Genomic DNA, 17559 nt, shown 5'->3' with positions numbered 1-17559 from the left:
GAAGCAGCTCCTGAAACAAGGGGGCATATCCTTGCTTTTAACATCACCTTGCTGCCTGTTTTTGTTGACACATTTCTTGAGTTGCACACATGAATGAAGCAATAATTACCTGAGTATTAAGAAGGCATTATCATTAGACAAATAATGCAGAGCTCCAGAACTGTTGCAGGAACTAAGCCACTTAAATGTACAGTAGCATGCATCACTCATTATTTTTTACATCATTCATAGTATTGTTTCCTATTATGACTACCATTACATCTCCTATAATGCCTTTAAAAGTAATCGTAATGGAATTCACCTGGAAAAACTAGACTATAAGAAGGTTGATGACAAATGGTAAGTGGTAAACTTTTGGAGCTGACAGATACACAAGGAAAGAGAAAAAAGGAAGAGGCAAAGAGCTGAAGGTCGGGAGGCATCTTGAAGTGCTGTGGCTAATCAAGTGCTAATTGTAGTGGAATGGCATGGCTGTGGGGCAGATGGGGAGGTCTCCAGGACTGCAATCGGCTCATGGGCCAGCAGTTGCCCACCTCTGATTTGCTATCTAGAGTTGGAAGGGACCACAACAGTCATCTAGTCCAAATCCCTGCAATTCAGTATTCTTTTGCCCAACATGGGGCTCAAACCCATGACCCTGAGATTAAGAGTCTCATGCTCTACTGACTGAGCTATCCCAGTGTCAATTAATGGCAAATGAAGTGAAGCAGGTAATAGTGGCATGTAAACTGGGGAAATCACCTTTTGTACCTTGCTGGGCTTTAATTAATGGGCATCTTCCAATAAAACCAGATAAATGTTTTAAAGGAGACCATAAGGTTCGAAGACTTAACGCATAATTCTAAATTTTGGTTTTTATTTTGTATTTTTATGCCGTGAACCACCCTGAGATCTTCGGATAAAGGGTGATGTACAAATTTAATTAAATAATAACAATACTGATGATGTAAGACTTTGTTCTGTTGTGGAACATGATATGAGGCAGGATAAATTACAAACAGAAATCACATGTCTTCATTATTTGTGGTGGGTGGGTTACAAAAATATAACAATTAAAGTAAGTACAGTACAGTACATTTTATTACAATCAAAAAATAAACCACAAAGACACCCCTTTAAAGGACTCATACATGCTGTCGTCCTTACAGGCAAAACTTTCAATTCCACCCTCAAATAATTTACAATGCTACATTCAGAACAATAGCCATACATGTGCACTGTGTTTTTTTAAGCTAATGCCAGGGTAGAGTAGTGAGAAGTGAAGCATTGTGCATTGTGCTGGCATAAAAATTATATTGGATCAAGAAAATTAAAATGAAGCCTTCCCGTAAACATCTGCCTCTTCACCCATAGATCACTTGTTTCACTCCTTAGAATTAGTGTAATCCACCCCTCCCACACTTCATTCATAATTATTCTTTTTCTGACACCTCAAAACCAACATAATCCTACTATGGCTTTTCCTAGACCTGAAACATTTCTTCTCTATTATACAGTACGTGCATTCCTCCCCACTCCCCTGAATTCTTCAACCACAGAATTAGGCCCTGCACATTTATTTACTGGGTGCAGTTGTCTGTTGGGGTGCCATTTGGCAAAGGAGGAAATTATTTGTGCCCCTTGTGTTTTAAGACCATTGCAATGCTCTAAAAAAGCATCTATAATCCTGACCAAATCAGTGGCTCTTCATGGTGAATTACTATTGGGTCATATAATTAAAAGGACTTATGTACAAAGTATACCTTCTCCACCAAATGAGCTATCCCTTGTGGACATGATTATCAAAGGCACACACCTCCCTGCTTTTTAAAAAGAGTGGAGTGACTCTAACCTATTTTGCTCACACTGTTGTGAGGTATAAACAAATAGCAGATTTAAAGTTCCCTTAAAAACACACACAACTTATTTTCAGTTTCTCTTAAATATATATGACTAGACCTTTAAACCAAGCTGTGAATTTTGCTAACCGCCATTTTTTATCAACAGCATGTAGGAATGGGAAAATTTGTTCATTTTGATTTCTTTCGATTTCTCTGTAAATCTCAAGTTCTCCACATTTTAGCAACAGTTTGCGACTTGGCATGAAAATTCCTCAACATTTTACTGTGCACTTCTTCAAATACAGCCATGTTTAATGCACTTTTGCCTAATATACATATTTTGCAAGCAACAATACAGTTTTGTATGTTATTTTCACAAACATATGCCTTGTAATGCACACTTTCCCTTAATAGGTTGGAGAACTGCATCACAAAATTTGGAGAAGTGGATCATTGCATTTCTGTCCATGTATTGTTTCTCTCCCATCCCTTAGTCAGCATAGCAGGAATGACCATCATATGAAGCTTTTTTCCAATTACAGTACTCATAGAATGGCATCTTCTGTCTGATACCAGAAGGAATGGGACAGTCTCTGGTCCAAATTCTCCAGGCAAATATCTGCCATACTAATACAAATGTATTCCTTGTACAAATCCAGTGAAATTTTCATTAACTAACTAACTAACTAACTAACTAACTAACATATGGAGTGTGAATTTAACCTATGTAGTAGAAGCAAAGTAGCCAAGTTTTCAATTCATCCCATTTTTTCTAGAGAAAGAAAGTGTACAAATCCAAAACACGCTTACTATGTTGATGTCATTAATGCATTGTTAATGCATTGAAAGACTGGAAGGAGCTTTGTAGAAATAAGTGGCACTTTAAGAGTGCTAGATATAATGAACATTTAATTGTTCATAATTTAAGCTAATAAGCTTGAAGCCTAATAATAAAGAAAATTGCTTTGAATAAGGATATTATTAGCTGGAATAGATGAGAAAATAGTTTTGCAAATTGATCATGGAATGACTAACCAACAGTTCATGGATGTGTAAGGTATGGCATATCCTGTAATAAAAAGGAATTTAATAATTACCTTTCATAAGGCCCTTCTATGGAATACAGGCTCCAAGTTTAGTGAGGCACATTGTATCCAATGGGGAACAGATCATAGAATTGTAGAACTGGAAGGAACCCAAAGGGTCATCTAGTCCAACAACCCCCTGCAATGCAGGAATAATTAAAAAGAAGAATAGAATTACTGTATTAGATAAAATGATTTTTCTTTTCAGCAAAGAGCTTTACTTTTGGGTGGCTTTAAAACTGAAAAGGAGGGTTAAAGTTTAAAAGATCAATTTAGGGCTTATCTACACTTACCTTTTGCCCTGTACTTTCCAGGCACACGTCTGCACTTTAAAGCTCTGTGTCTGAGCACTTCTTTTTTTCTTGGCCCAGAGCTTTCCCCTTTGAAAACTCGCTCTTTAAAGCTCAAGTGCAACAAACAGCAATTTGGGTTTTCTGCTCCAATTCAGTGGTAAAGAGCAGGTTATCATAGGGAAAGCCCAGGAGCAAAAGAGCTTTAAAGCATGGACCATGTATAGAGGAAATTGTGTGGATAAGCCCTTAATAACAATTCATAACTGATTAAATAGTTTAAAATATAAGTTTATGGATGTGTAGCCTCAGCACAAGTACAAATGGTGAACTTGGGTTGGCTCTCAAGAGTTGTAAATGCCCTTGTTCTATTGTTGCCTGCTGGCCATTTCCTCAAGTGCTAAAAGTACCTGACAGCAGGGACAATAGCAGACACCAGAAACACTGTCCCATGTCAGATCCCCAGAGAGAAACCCTGTACCACCAAGGTGCCAGTCTCCTCCAAGACTGTTTGCAAGCACACCATATTGCTCTGTCACACACTCCTACCTTACATCTACCTCTTCCTTGGCTCTCTGTACAGTGGTACCTCAGGTTACATACGCTTCAGGTTACATACTCTGCTAACCCAGAAATAACGCTTCAGGTTAAGAACTTTGCTTCAGGATAAGAACAGAAATCGTGCTCTGGTGGCGCAGCGGCAGCGGCAGGTCCCATTAGCTAAAGTGGTGCTTCAGGTTAAGAACAGTTTCAGGTTAAGAACGGAGCTCCTTAAGTACGTAACCAGAGGTACCACTGTATGTCTATGCCACCTCTTCTAACCTTTGATTATCTCTCATACACTCAGTAAAGGTTTCCTGGTACCCGGTGGGGGGAGGGGAGTTAGGGTGAGAAGATGTTGCAGACAGGGTGGGGAGTATCCATGGGTCACATCCAGTCACAGCCTACCAGTATAACAGCCCTGCACTACAATATCTGATTCTGTTACTTTTCCACTTATATCTTATTACTGTTCCAACCTGTATTGGCCAAATATATCTAGCAATTTTGACATCGGAACACAGTATAATTTGTTAAAGTTTATCTCATTACTTTTATATGGCAAGATAGTTGTGGTTCATATGAATCCAGGAATCCAGGAATTTTATTCCCTGATCGAAGATCTCACAGCTGGGGTGATCTTATTATTCATTTCTTATGAGATAAGTAATTCAACTTTGCCTGTTCAGAATTTTGAAGACTCCCTGCTAACACGCAACCTCCCATCCCACCGCAAACTTGGAATGGATTGAAGCCATACACACAAGGAAGAGTTGCTTTATTTATTTATTTATCTTATTTTCCACCTGCCCTTCCTGAAAGGATTTCAGCGTAGCATATATGGGCTAATCCCATTTCATCCTCACAAAATCTCAGAATCTCTCTTGACAAGTAGATTACCTTCCCTATCTGGGAAGAAGGGGAGGAGACAAATTAGTCATGATAGAAATATAATCAGATAAAAATAATAGAAGGAAAAAGCCAACCAACAAGTTCCTCCTTCCCCAGGTGTGTGACTTTAGTTTTGTTTTTTGTTTTAATTCACTTTAGTTTTGTTTTTTAGCTGTTGACATGGAGCCTTCAGAATTCTAAACCGGTAGAGCTGGTAAAAATAATAATATACAGCCCAGATCTTAAGAGTTCTTCCTTCTTTCTACAACAATGAAAATGGTGAATAGAGAGGGCAATTTCCCAATGGCATTTGCTCTTGATGAGACTTTAGGTTTCTGTCCTTTACCTACTAAGTTTCATTGAACTCAGTGGGACTTCCTTCTGAGTCAGTACTTATAGGATAGTGCTGCTACTGGCTGGAAATGACTCATTTATTCAGGTTGGATCCAAACAATTGTAATCAAACATCTACTGGCAGAATAAGGCTTTATTGCCTTACGCTGCAATTTTCTCCACCTTCAAAAAGCCATTTTTGACAAGTGGAAAACCCTCCAGCCAGAATAACATGTGATTTGCAGCTGAGAAGAAATCCACAGAAATCAGGCGGACGCCCTCCACACCTTACAAAGTTTAAGTACTTTCCTCTTGCCCAAGTAGGCCTTTTGGACCCAACCCTGTATTTGAGAATCAGAAATTAATCATTTTGATAGGCTTGGTTGGCTTAATTTTGTACTCCATTGCAGGATGTAGTTTGGATCATGTAGTTTTGGTCAATTTGAACTGTAGACAGTTTGCTGCAATGCACCTTGCCTATTCTCTACTAGTGGCACTCTATAGTATTAATAATAATAATAATAATAATAATAATAATAATAATAATAATAATAGGTTAACGCAGGAAAATATCTACATTGGGTCAAAAGACTCGACTTCTTGATGTTTGGGTTTTCCCTGGCCCCTTGACACTAAAAAGACGAACTTGCACAAATAATGAATGAGCTGTTATTCTAGTATAAACTAGAATGTATCACTTAATTTACTCATACAGATGACAGAGTAACGCAAAATAACTGTGTCGGGCCATCACTAGAGTACTGGCCATGATAATTACTATTGGCAATGCAAATCTTTTACAAGCCAATTACATATGTTAGATTGCCAAGCTCCTTTACATATGCATATGTTTTTGCCTATGGCATTATCACACCACTAATATACCATAATTCAATCTTAGTGTTATGCAATAAAATAGAAATAACTAGAACTTTTTTCTTTTTTGGTAAAGGCTTCAGAGAAATACATAATGAGTAATTTGCTAATAGAACTGTAATTAAGATCCTTTGCAAACAATGATTAATACAAATTTCAGCCTGACTTAATGGCATGTAAGATCTCCATATCTTCTTTATGTGACACAGTACTACTTTGAATATTACTGCAATTATATCAGTAAGATGCTGCCACACAGATCTTCTGGACTTGTGTCAACAATCCTGGGGAAAAGGGAATCTGGTTGCAGTTGAATTGTCCCACGCTTCCAATATTAATGGCACACATCAGTCACTGAGTTGCATGATGACAAAGCTGTCCACATTAGGCATGCATAGATGAAGCCAAAACACACACAGCTATGTCAGGAGCGAGACAGCAGTAAATCACATGGTGCAGGTTGGAATTAACTCTCTGTTAGCAAAAACACAATCTGCACAGGAATGTCAGGCTGGCACAGGAGAGGGAGCCAATGGTTTATGGGTTTTGGTGCCACCTGTGAGGCAGGAGCCAAGTCAGAGGGGAGAGGAAGGGTCAGAGCAGTCAAAGACACAGGTGGGGGCACAAAACCTGTCAGAAGTGGAGGAAGAGGCTGCTCAGGTGAGAGACGGGGCAGCTGAATCCCCACCACCTCCTGCCCCACTGTCTCCTTGAACCAGGAGGGGCTTGAAGAGGGAAGAGCAGTGACAAATTCTATGCAGACGTTTCAGGGATTAATTGTTAAACCACTCTGAAAATTGTAGGTCTGTGAGGGGTGTAGGGGGGGGGGTCTCTTATTTATTTATTTATTTGATTGATATCCTGCACTTCTTCCCAAAGAAGCCCAGGATGGCACTCTCAGCACCCTTAACAAACTACAGTTCCAAGATTCATTGGGGGGAAATGGTATCATAGTGCTTTAAATGTATAGTCTGGATGTGACTGCAGACCGTCAGTAACCACTCTTTTGAATGACAAACCCACAAAGAAGGAGGGGCAACACCTAGGCAACTTATTTGGGCTGTATAATAAACATGCCAGCACTCCTTCTGAAGTTGGAAGAAGTGAACAATATCCATCTTGCAGGAGGGACTTTTGCTAGGGCAACGTGAAGAAGGGGGAACTACGACAAGCAAAAGGGAAGTCACAACCTCACTTCGACAACAGCAAAAGTTGGCAGATGACTTGATAAAGCATTGGGATGGGAAACAGGCAAATCAGGTTTTGGTCCTGTCAAGGGAATAGCAGAATTAAGGGCAATCCCACTTTATATCAAGATGCATGCAGGGGACAGGGGACAGGCATGGCTAGAACACATATAGTCAAAGGAAGCTGTCCATGTAGCCACAGCAGCCTTTGACATCCTTCAAGCTGGAGCTAGGGAGATCACAAATGGACCACCAGAGTCCTGGCATCCTGAATGTGAGGTCTTTACTTCAGCAAATCTAATTAATCCGTTTTGTAGGATTTCTAACTATCAGGGAGAAGACCAACCTGCTCTGTTTTAAAGTGTAACCTTATTAAGAATAAAGAACAATGCAACCGTTATATAGACAAAACTGGAAAATTGTCACAGTCACCACAGAATACCCATTTCACAGAATAAAAGCTCCTGCCCCATAAAAAGGGAAAACACCTATACATCCACTAAAAACAAACAGACCAAAAAGAAGGTATAGTCCCCACACAAACCAACAGATTCCTAAGAAAACCCAACATGGTAGCATTTGATTTCAAGAAATGTTTTTGTCCAAATGCTGAGAACAAAAAGCAACACAAATTTAGTCAAAGACATGCAAGTAGACAATAAGGGATGCTAAAAAAGAATTTGAGAAGTACGTTGCTAAAAAACATAAAGACCAACAACCAAAAAATAATTTATCGTTAAAAAATCATTAAAATCAGAAGTTGGACATTTGGAAACAAAGGTGCGCTAAAAGAGGATAAAGCTGCTGGTACTGCGAATGGGCCAGGGGCTGGTTTTCCCATATGTACTGGGATTGCCCAGAGGCAAGGAGATACTGGAATAAAATTCTTAAGATCATTAATGAAGTTTTAAAAGTGAAGTTATCTATAGTTTTTAACCTTATGACAATGGGATTATTTGGAAATACAGCCATAGAGAAAGGGGACCAGTTTACATTCAAAGCCATGATTCTAGCAGGAAAGGCAACAATAGCTCTGGGGTGGAAGGATAGAAAAAAATGGACAGAAGAGTTCTGGTCTAATTATCTGTTCGATTTTATCCAATCGGATATCATTGCAGTCACGACACAGGAAACATCATGGAAGGTCAAGGCCATGATGATCAAGACCAGATGGAAGCTCTATTTTCAATGGATAATAACAACCGGGGGGAAAGACATTCGGTGGAAATTAATGACTCTGTGCCCGTGGCTGAGGTCTACTGTTTGAATCCTTGCAATGGACCTAGGGTGGGGAGGGGGGTGGGGAGGGCAAAAGGAAAAAACTGTATGGGAAATCCAATACTTGACGGAGATTATACAATGTATGTAAAAAATTTCGTACAATAAAAAGATAAAAAAGGATAAAGCAAGTGCAGAAAAGGTGCATGATTTATTTGCACAATAGTGCTGTAAAATATTGTACATGGTGCAGAGAAAGTGGATAGAGCAAAGCTTTTCTCCCTCTCTCATAACACCAGAATACTGCAAAAAAATTTATGTCACTCACATTTCATTTCATTTCAAGCTGCTGACTCTGAAATAATTCTTTTCACATTTCAGATGCACACATACTTCCTTCCCAAACCGCAGACTTTAGTTTTACTTTATCTTGTTTTCTAATAAATACTGAGGTTGAGATAGTACGTCCATAGACACAAAAGCTTTTACTACTTAAATGTGGTACATGGTTTTGGGAGCAATTTTATTCCCCCTTTTGCAGGCTGCCCTTTAGATGGAGGGCAAAAGGAGAAGGGGACAACAGAGGATGAGGTGGTTGGACAGTGTTCTTGAAGCGACTGGCATGAATTTAGCCCAACTGCGAGAGGCAGTGGAGGATAGGGGTGCCTGGTGTGCTCTGGTCCATGGGGTCACGAAGAGTCGGACACGACTGAACAACAACAAACCTCCAGCCAAGCAGGTGGGAAGGTTTCACAGCAGCCCTCCTATGGGCAGTAGCTGGCCTAGCAGCCCAAATAAGAGCATTGTGGGGGCAGGTCTGGGCCAACCCAGGATCTGCTGGATTTTTTTCCTGGCTCATTTGTCAGGTGAACAGCCCAAACCAGGCTCCTCTGCTGCACCAGCCTGCAGCTGACAAGGGGAAAACATTCCAAGAAAACCACTCCACTTTCCAGCCTGACCAGAAGCTAGCAGGGCTTCAGATGCAGTGGTGGCTCTGCCTCTCCAATCATCCTCTGGGCAGGGTTAGGAAGGATTGCTCTGCCCACACAAGAAAAACCAGAAGGTATAGCACAAATGCTGTAGCTAGTCAGTGTTCCTTAGCCTTGTTGGTATCATCTGTGGGTTGTGTTAAAAACCACCTGTGCTGACATAGCAAAGGACCTTCAGCACCCAATTCTGCATAAGACCTGCTGCAATGGAGCTCCCTGCCCCACATCACCAGCATAATACTCCTACAACAAATCACATGGGCTTCAGTGCCAGCCTGAAGACTGTCAGCTGACAGGCACCACATGCAACTGGAACCTACTGTGCTCTATAAATCCATAACATTCAAGCCAGCCTCTGAGTCTGAGCAATTTGCTTTGCTGAGTAGCTGACCTGTCCAGTACCTGATCAGCACCCTGTTCTAAACTGTGCACAGACCTGGAACACTTGTTGCAACCTCTAGGCTTGGTTGTGTATATTATGTCATTGTCATTATTTTTTAAGTCTTATTTATATAGATGTATAATGTAGGCATCAGACAAACCTCCCTGAGGAGAGAAAAGGCCCATTCTCGTGTTGCTACCCTCCGGACCTCTTGTGAAGGAGGCACACGAAGAAGGGCCTCAGATGATGATCACAGAGCCCCGGGTTGGTTTATATGGGGAGAGCCGGTCCTTGAGGTCTTTTAATGTTCCCAGTCAGGAGAGATTCAAAGAAAGGCAATCTCTAAGTTCAAACATTATCTAAGAAGCATTCATCGTCGTAAAGTACGAACCAGGAGCCTCAGTGACAAAGAGCTGTTTTATCTTTTAATATTAAGTAAGAGACAGCTATTAAATGAACAAATTAATCTTTCCTTTCAATTAGTCATACTTTGATGTTTGGAATCCAGTGTTCGTACAATTATACTGGATTTAGTTACATATAGTAGTAATAGTAAGAGTTTCATGTGGTTACCAGGCTCCCTTGTAACTTTCCACACCCAGTAAATTCACTGAAATGATATGCAGGGAGATTATCTGCATTCAACATTTGAATTTCTTCTCAGAAAGAAGAAGAAGAGTTTGGATTTGATATCCCGCTTTTCACTACCCGAAGGAGTCTCAAAGCAGCTAACATTCTCCTTTCCCTTCCTCCCCCACAACAAACACTCTGTGAGGTGAGTGGGGCTGAGAGACTTCAGAGAAGTGTGACTAGCCCAAGGTCACCCAGCAGCTGCATGTGGAGGAGTGTAGACACGAACCCGGTTCCCCAGATTACGAGTCTACTGCTCTTAACCACTAGGTAATGAAAGGAGAAATTCAAAATGTGCTGTGTGGCTGTATAAAAGAGGAGCAAAAACATTAAATATAGGCTTCATTGCTATGGTTCAGTTACCTGTGATGGAATGACTTCTCATGCGCCTTGCTTATTTACAAAATGTTATCCAAGTATCTGTTGTAAAATTTGTTGACTTCGTTAAGACCTTGGGCAGACTGTGAGATAACATTCTGAAAGCAAGCTTAGTGCCTCATTTGTAATATTTTTAAAATGACATTTAGAATGGAAATGGAACTTTTCCAATGACTCGCCTACTGAAATTTTGTACCTGTACACCAGTCACCAACAGGACCATAGCTAGGGGGTGGTGAGGTGGGCCCCCGGCAGCGTTGCAGGCAAGTGGTGGGTGCAAAATTGGCTAAAAATATATCCATAAATATGTCTATAAATAAAAATATTGATTATTCCCTCATAAGAAAAGGTTTTTAATGGAGGGTGAATTTAATGCTGGGGGTTGGGGGGTTAGAGGAGAGGCAGAAAGAAGAGTTAATTTGTCCATGGCTAGGGGGCACAATCTGGACAGTTTTGCCAGGGGTGCAAGATCACCAAGACCTCGTATTAACTCCAGCCTCTACAATAATCTGTCTAGCTCAACAACTGAGAACCTGTCTTACTTCACAGTGCAGAAAGCTCTCAAGATTCTCCACTCCTTTGCCCCTTTCCCACACACTTTATAACACTTTATGGAGGGTGCACAAGTACATGGGGGTGCTTGCACAAATACAGTAGAGAGTACTGATGATCTGAATCTGCAGTTTTGGAAAGAAAAAACACCTGCATATTAGGTATGTGAGATTATTTCTGTTTTAAAATTGAAGACCATTAAGAATACCCTGACAGCCATTACTAGCAAAGGATGTGAAAACAGGATGCAAGACTAGATGGGCCTTTAGCCTGGTCCAGCAGGACTCTTCTTAGGTTGTTCTTATGACCATCATCTCCTGGCTTGCTTTCCTAGCCACAAAGAAACAACTCATATTGTTGTAAACCACTTTGAGGGTTTCTTTAAACAATCAAGTGGTATATAAATTTTATGAAAGAAATAAAATTCCCTGCATACCTTCAAGCACATTTTTTACTATTCGGTTGTCACTGCTTGAAGTCTGTCCAGGTAACAGCGGACAAAAGACAAGACAAGCTGTGACAGTTGCTTTGAAGTCAAACCAATCTGAGCAGTCTTATAATATTTACAAGCTTGCCACAGATGAGTCAGTATCCAGGCTGTGGCATCTTCATCTAACTAAACTGACCATAAATTATAATGGCTTTGCTAAGCCACATTCCTCAGAATGCAATGGGAACAAGGAAGAAATGCTGCAGTTGCTGTGACTGCCATACCTCCCAACACTGGAGTGAGGGAAATCAGGACATAACTTCAATAGAAGCTACCTCCCCCTCACTCTAGCCCTGTCCCATCTCACAGACACCGCCCGACCTGCTCAGCTCCCTTCCTCTCACTTTTGCCCATCACCTTTGCCCGCCTCCTCCACCTCCACTGCCACCATTGCCTTTGCCACTGTGGCCTCTGCAGCTGCCACCACCACAGCTACCGCTGTTTCTGTAGCCACAGCTGCGGTCTCCACCTCTGCGCATGGCCTCTGCCTCCACCTCCAACATACTTCTAGAATCTGGCACCACTTTCTCCAGAGATCTCAAAAACCTACATAATTCCATCAGTCTCTGAGAGAAGATCAGGTCAACACGGGCTGTGGCTCATAGTGATTTGTCTTTTTACCACATACTGATCTGACCATCATACGGAAAATATATTAATACCCACATCCAGGGGAAGACCCGTTTCCTGGCTGAATATTAAATCCAAGATGTGACCTGAATCCATGCATTAGAATCTATGACAGTTACTGTAAAGAGCGCGGATGTAGATTGTAGTGGATAAGTCTGTGGAAGAGCAGAAAAGTCTGTGGTTCAAACTTCACCTGTCATGAGTTCACTAGCTGGTCTTAGTCAAGTTTCTATTTGCTTAGCTTGAGCCTGCCTTCGGTAACATGGGGGTAATCGTATTGGGCAACCACACAGAGCTGGTGTAAAAATAGAAGTAGTAATGCATATAATGTCCTCTGAAATGCACTACATAAATACAGAGCATGATTACAGTGGAACCTCGGGTTACATACGCTTCAGGTTACATACGCTTCAGGTTACATACTCTGCTAACCCAGAAATAACGCTTCAGGTTAAGAACTTTGCTTCACGATAAGAACAGAAATCGTGCTCTGGTGGCACAGCAGCAGCAGGAGGTCCCATTAGCTAAAGTGGTGCTTCAGGTTAAGAACAGTTTCAGGTTAAGAACGGACCTCCAGAACGAATTAAGTACGTAACCAGAGGTACCACTGTATACTGAAATAGACTTTTTTTGGGGGGTTACTTCCTGTCTGAATTGCATTGTGAGCCTATTTTGTGGATTACATGATGAATGTTGTTGGGTTCAACTTAATATGTGTGGGTGGCCATCTGTCGTGTGTGATCTGGTTGAGATTCCTGCATTGCAGGGGGTTGGACTGGATGACCCTTGAGGTCCCTTCCAAATCTACAATTCTATGAGTGAGAATATTTAGGAAGATGCCAATGGTGTTCCAAATTTTGGCTAATTAACGATCTGTGACAAACCCTGGAATCGGATAATACCATTTCCTTCATGTTTTTCTGCAGTTACGTACAAGAAGACCTTGAAGTACAGACTGTACTGACTGCCAGAGTTAAAAGGAAAGTCACTCCTGGGAAAAGCCACTGTTGCGTTCCATACTTTGATATGCCAATATGAGGATCAGAACAGGAAGCCAAGGGTTAACAACATAGGATCAGCAGATACTTCTGGAATCAGTTCAAGCATGGAGTATGTTGAGCAACATTCAATGAATCAAACCAAGGTACTCATGCAATATCTAAAAGCAGGCATTGTGACGTCATTCTTTAAAGGTTGTGGGTGGAGTATCTTTTAAGAAAAAACTATTTGGGGCATGAAAAAGATGTGGAAAAACAGGAAATGTGAACCCATTCTGCTTCCCGTCCACTACTCATTTGCCTACCCAGTGTGTGAAACTGCATCTTTCGATCATCATCATCATCATCATCAAAGCAACTTAACAATATAATAAACAGGAAAATAATAATTAAAAGTTAAAAAAAAAGACCATTGGATACAAGCCTCCATTCTGTCCTTTGCTGCTTGTACCTTCATGTTATGACTCAGACTTCAGAAGCAGTGAGTGGGTTTGACATCCTAAGCCCAGTTCACACCACCTGTAAACAAGTCATCATGTGCACAGAAGACTCTGGATAGCTGTAGTAGAAGCCAACTCCAGCAGCTCCCAGCTGCCTAATCAGCAGCATCTATTTCTTCATATTTCTCCTTTTCTCAAGGAGGGTGCAAAGCAGGGCTGGTAGTTCAGAAGGTGTTCAGCCTGGAGAGAGTCCTGAAGGCAAGACAGAGGCGTGGAGGGCTGAATTCCCCCTCTCCCCAGGCCCGAGGTTCCCCATCCCTGCCACAGAAGTTAGCAGATGGTCCCTCTTTCCAGTGCCTTGCAATCTATTAACTCAGAGAGGTGAAGACAGTTTGTCAACCTGGAGAGCCATAAGACAAATGGATTCAGACATGAATCTCCTGAGCTAGATATGTCAGCAGAAACTCAGGTGCTTCATTATATTCCAATGTTCCTACATGCTTTCATATAAAACCTATAATTGAGCTATGAGAAAAGGGGTTGCAAATCTGTCAAAGATAGGTGATTTACTGCATACCACCACTGAATCTGGAATTTTTAAAGAAAAACAACATACAATTTAATAGTGATTTCTTCATTGCTGTCATTAGGAAATAAGTTGTCATTAGGAAAGATCTATATTAAGTATGTGTTGAAATACACACTTTCCACCAGACTGACGGTCAATTGAATATTTTGTTTTTTACCAGTGCATTAAAATTACATGAAAGGGAAGAAGCATACTAACACAGCAAATATTTTGGGCCAAAGGGTGTTAGGTGTGGCTGAATGAAAGTCAGTTCAAAAACACTAGCAATTTTTGTTTTTACTATTGCAGTAAAACAGGTTTTACTGTATCTCAAGCAAGCTTCAACTGAAGACTGTTATGGAATCATCTGGCCATATAAATGTTACCCAAATTAGAGCAGTAAGTTACCACTGCTGGGGCAACATGGGATACTTTTCAGTGAGACTTGGGAAATACCAGGTACTTGCTCTTATCCATAACATTCATTTGTTAAGGGATTAATAAATGATAGACTTATCCTGCATACCCACTATACTTTTAAAAAAACATTCAAAACACATCATCATTTGTTAAGGGCTCCTGGAAATTGTAACTCTGTCTGTAATGCGGTGTAAACTACAATACCCAGAATTCTTTGAGGGAGTAAATGTGCTTTGAATGTGCTTTAAAGGATTAGTGTGTACACAGGCCTAGGCTGCAATCCTAACCCCACTTATCTGGGAGCAAAGCCCATGAATTCAATAGAACTTGCTTCTGTGTAGACACAACTAGCATTTGCAACTGGATCACAGACGAGCATAAATATGTTGATTCAGAAGCAAACCCCTCTGAGTTCAGTACCACTTGCTTATATGAGCAAATTTAACAGGGAATATTGGGATTGTCAATCATTTAAAATGAAAGCGCTCTGTTATAGTTTATCAGCAAGTGTATAAATAGATGTGTGGATCTATGTAATTAAGATTGCGTCAGGAGGAGGTTTGCCAGGCCCTCACAGAGAGATCCTGACTTGTCCTTTTAAATGCTTCGAGGTTGTGGGTGAGTTTGCACCTGTTGTGCTCCTCATTCCATTCTCCCACCTGCTCACCCAACCCTTTCTGTCCCTTCACCCATCTCACTCTCTGCCTGCAAGCCAGCAAGGTGCCTTTGGGAGTGACTGGTTCTGTGCATATATTACCAAGTATGGCAACAATTAATGGGGTTCTTTAGGGCAAGCCAATCATCATCAATATTTTGCAATGGAGACCTATCAAAAGCCAGCAAATTCATATTAAATGAGGAAAAAATGTGTGAAAATACATGAATGCTACATGCAAAATGATTTGAACCAATATACAGTATAGAGAGAGACACTAAAGGTAGGTGTAGACAATCTAAAATACATAGAGACAGAGTTACAGTTTTGGGGTATATGTATGGATATTGAATAGGATAGCCAGATGAAAAAGAGGGCAGGGCTCTGGCACCTTTGATAATTGTGAAGATATGAGGATTTCATCAACATTTAGTTTAAGCTACAATATATTAAAACTTTTTTTGCTGTGGAAATGAAGTGGTGGGGAAAGCATGACAGGATATATATATAAAGATGAATCTAAATAATACATTTTTTGGAACAAATATGTGAACCAAACCACAGCCATCCTTTGAAATTCATAATTATTCAATTTTCCAATGGCATTCTCCAACCAAACACTGTTTACAAAAATGAATATACAGTATTGGGAAAGGCTATTAAAGTGAATGCATTACTGGAAATACCATACAAAACTACATTGCAATAGGGAGAATTGCTTGCATAAATGTAAAACCTGAATACAAAGGGATTGGGAGAAATGTGCACAAATGCTGGTTTATTTTCTTGAAGAATTTTTTAAATGCAAATTGTTGCACAAATGTGGAGGGCTGAATTGAAGATTAGAAAAAAGAGAAACCTAGAGAACTGAAATTGACAGATCCATCCATTTGGGAGTAAATTGCATTTCACTTGCTGGGACTTCTGAGTTGTTAAGTATGAGATTGCTCTGTATAGCATATTTCTGAGAATGTGTAAAACAAAACAAAACAAAACAAAACAAAACAAACAAAACAAAACAACAAAACGAAATGAAACAAAAAACTGTACTTCAGACACACTTACCTGGGCATGAATTGCTTTAAACTTAATGGCACTTACTTCTGAGTAGGCATGTAAAGGATTTGCAGTGTAAGAATATGACACAAAACCGCTGCACTGATCAGGAGTACCAAAGGAGGCCACTGGACTAATAAGCAGTTCCATCCCACCCCCCACCCCCCACTATCACTGCAGGCATTGGAGCCCCAGCAAATCCCACGTAGTAAACTTTGAAAACAGGGTAGCTTGCAACCGCATATCTGCCAAGGCTCTAGCAACTGTTTGGAGTAGCAGTGGTTGCTCTTAACCAGAAACTGCAAGCCCTGACTGCTCCAAATCATTAAGTTGTTTACTAACTTAATGCCCTCTTGTGTAGCTAGTTCAGTAGTGTTTTCAATGCAATTAAAAATATGTGGGAACAAAGATGAAATATAAGATCATTAGTAAGGAGGTTTCTCGCAACTGCAGTGATGATTTGTTTGTTTATAACTTTTAAAATAGCATGGACATGTAGGATAAGTTCCAGCTTCAAATAGTTGATATTAACATTCTTTCCTAACTCATAGAAAATGCAGCACTTAAGCAACAACACTGCAATGTTTCTGCAATTGTGTCATAATTTGAAATGACTCTCAACAGAAGCACAAGCTCCTTAATTTTTTTTTTAAACTGGGAATTTTGTCTGTGAGTTTATCTAAGTATGCATTTTGCTTTATAAGATTCACTTGGCATTAGAGCCTAGGGAAGGGTTCCTAGGAACAACCTCCATTGAGGGCTGACTGTTCACACCTATCCCAGTGTGCTGATTCTTCACCCAAGTAGAGATCCCCAGGAACAGGAAAAAGAACTTGCTGCATGTTCCTCCCTCTACTGGAAAGCAAGCCTTGCTACATGCAAGGACTGGTCCATCAACCTTGCCATCTGAAAATACCATTCTTTCATCCTAGGGAACTGCTTGGCAGGAAACGAAAAACACAGAATACATTTCCCAAGCAACTTATTTTGAAATAGTTTCGGAAAAACTAACACCACTCCTAAAATCATTGGTTTTGGGGAATATAACTTGCCCCAAAAGCTTGCTTTTAGTGGTGGGTGTTTTAAGTTGCAACCACTTTTTAAGTTCTTCTAAGATCCAGTCATGTTTAC

Source organism: Lacerta agilis, chromosome 3 (genome assembly GCF_009819535.1).
Source record: "Lacerta agilis isolate rLacAgi1 chromosome 3, rLacAgi1.pri, whole genome shotgun sequence".
In the NCBI taxonomy this organism is placed as follows: Eukaryota; Metazoa; Chordata; class Lepidosauria; order Squamata; family Lacertidae; genus Lacerta; species Lacerta agilis.
This window is presented reverse-complemented; position numbering follows the sequence as displayed.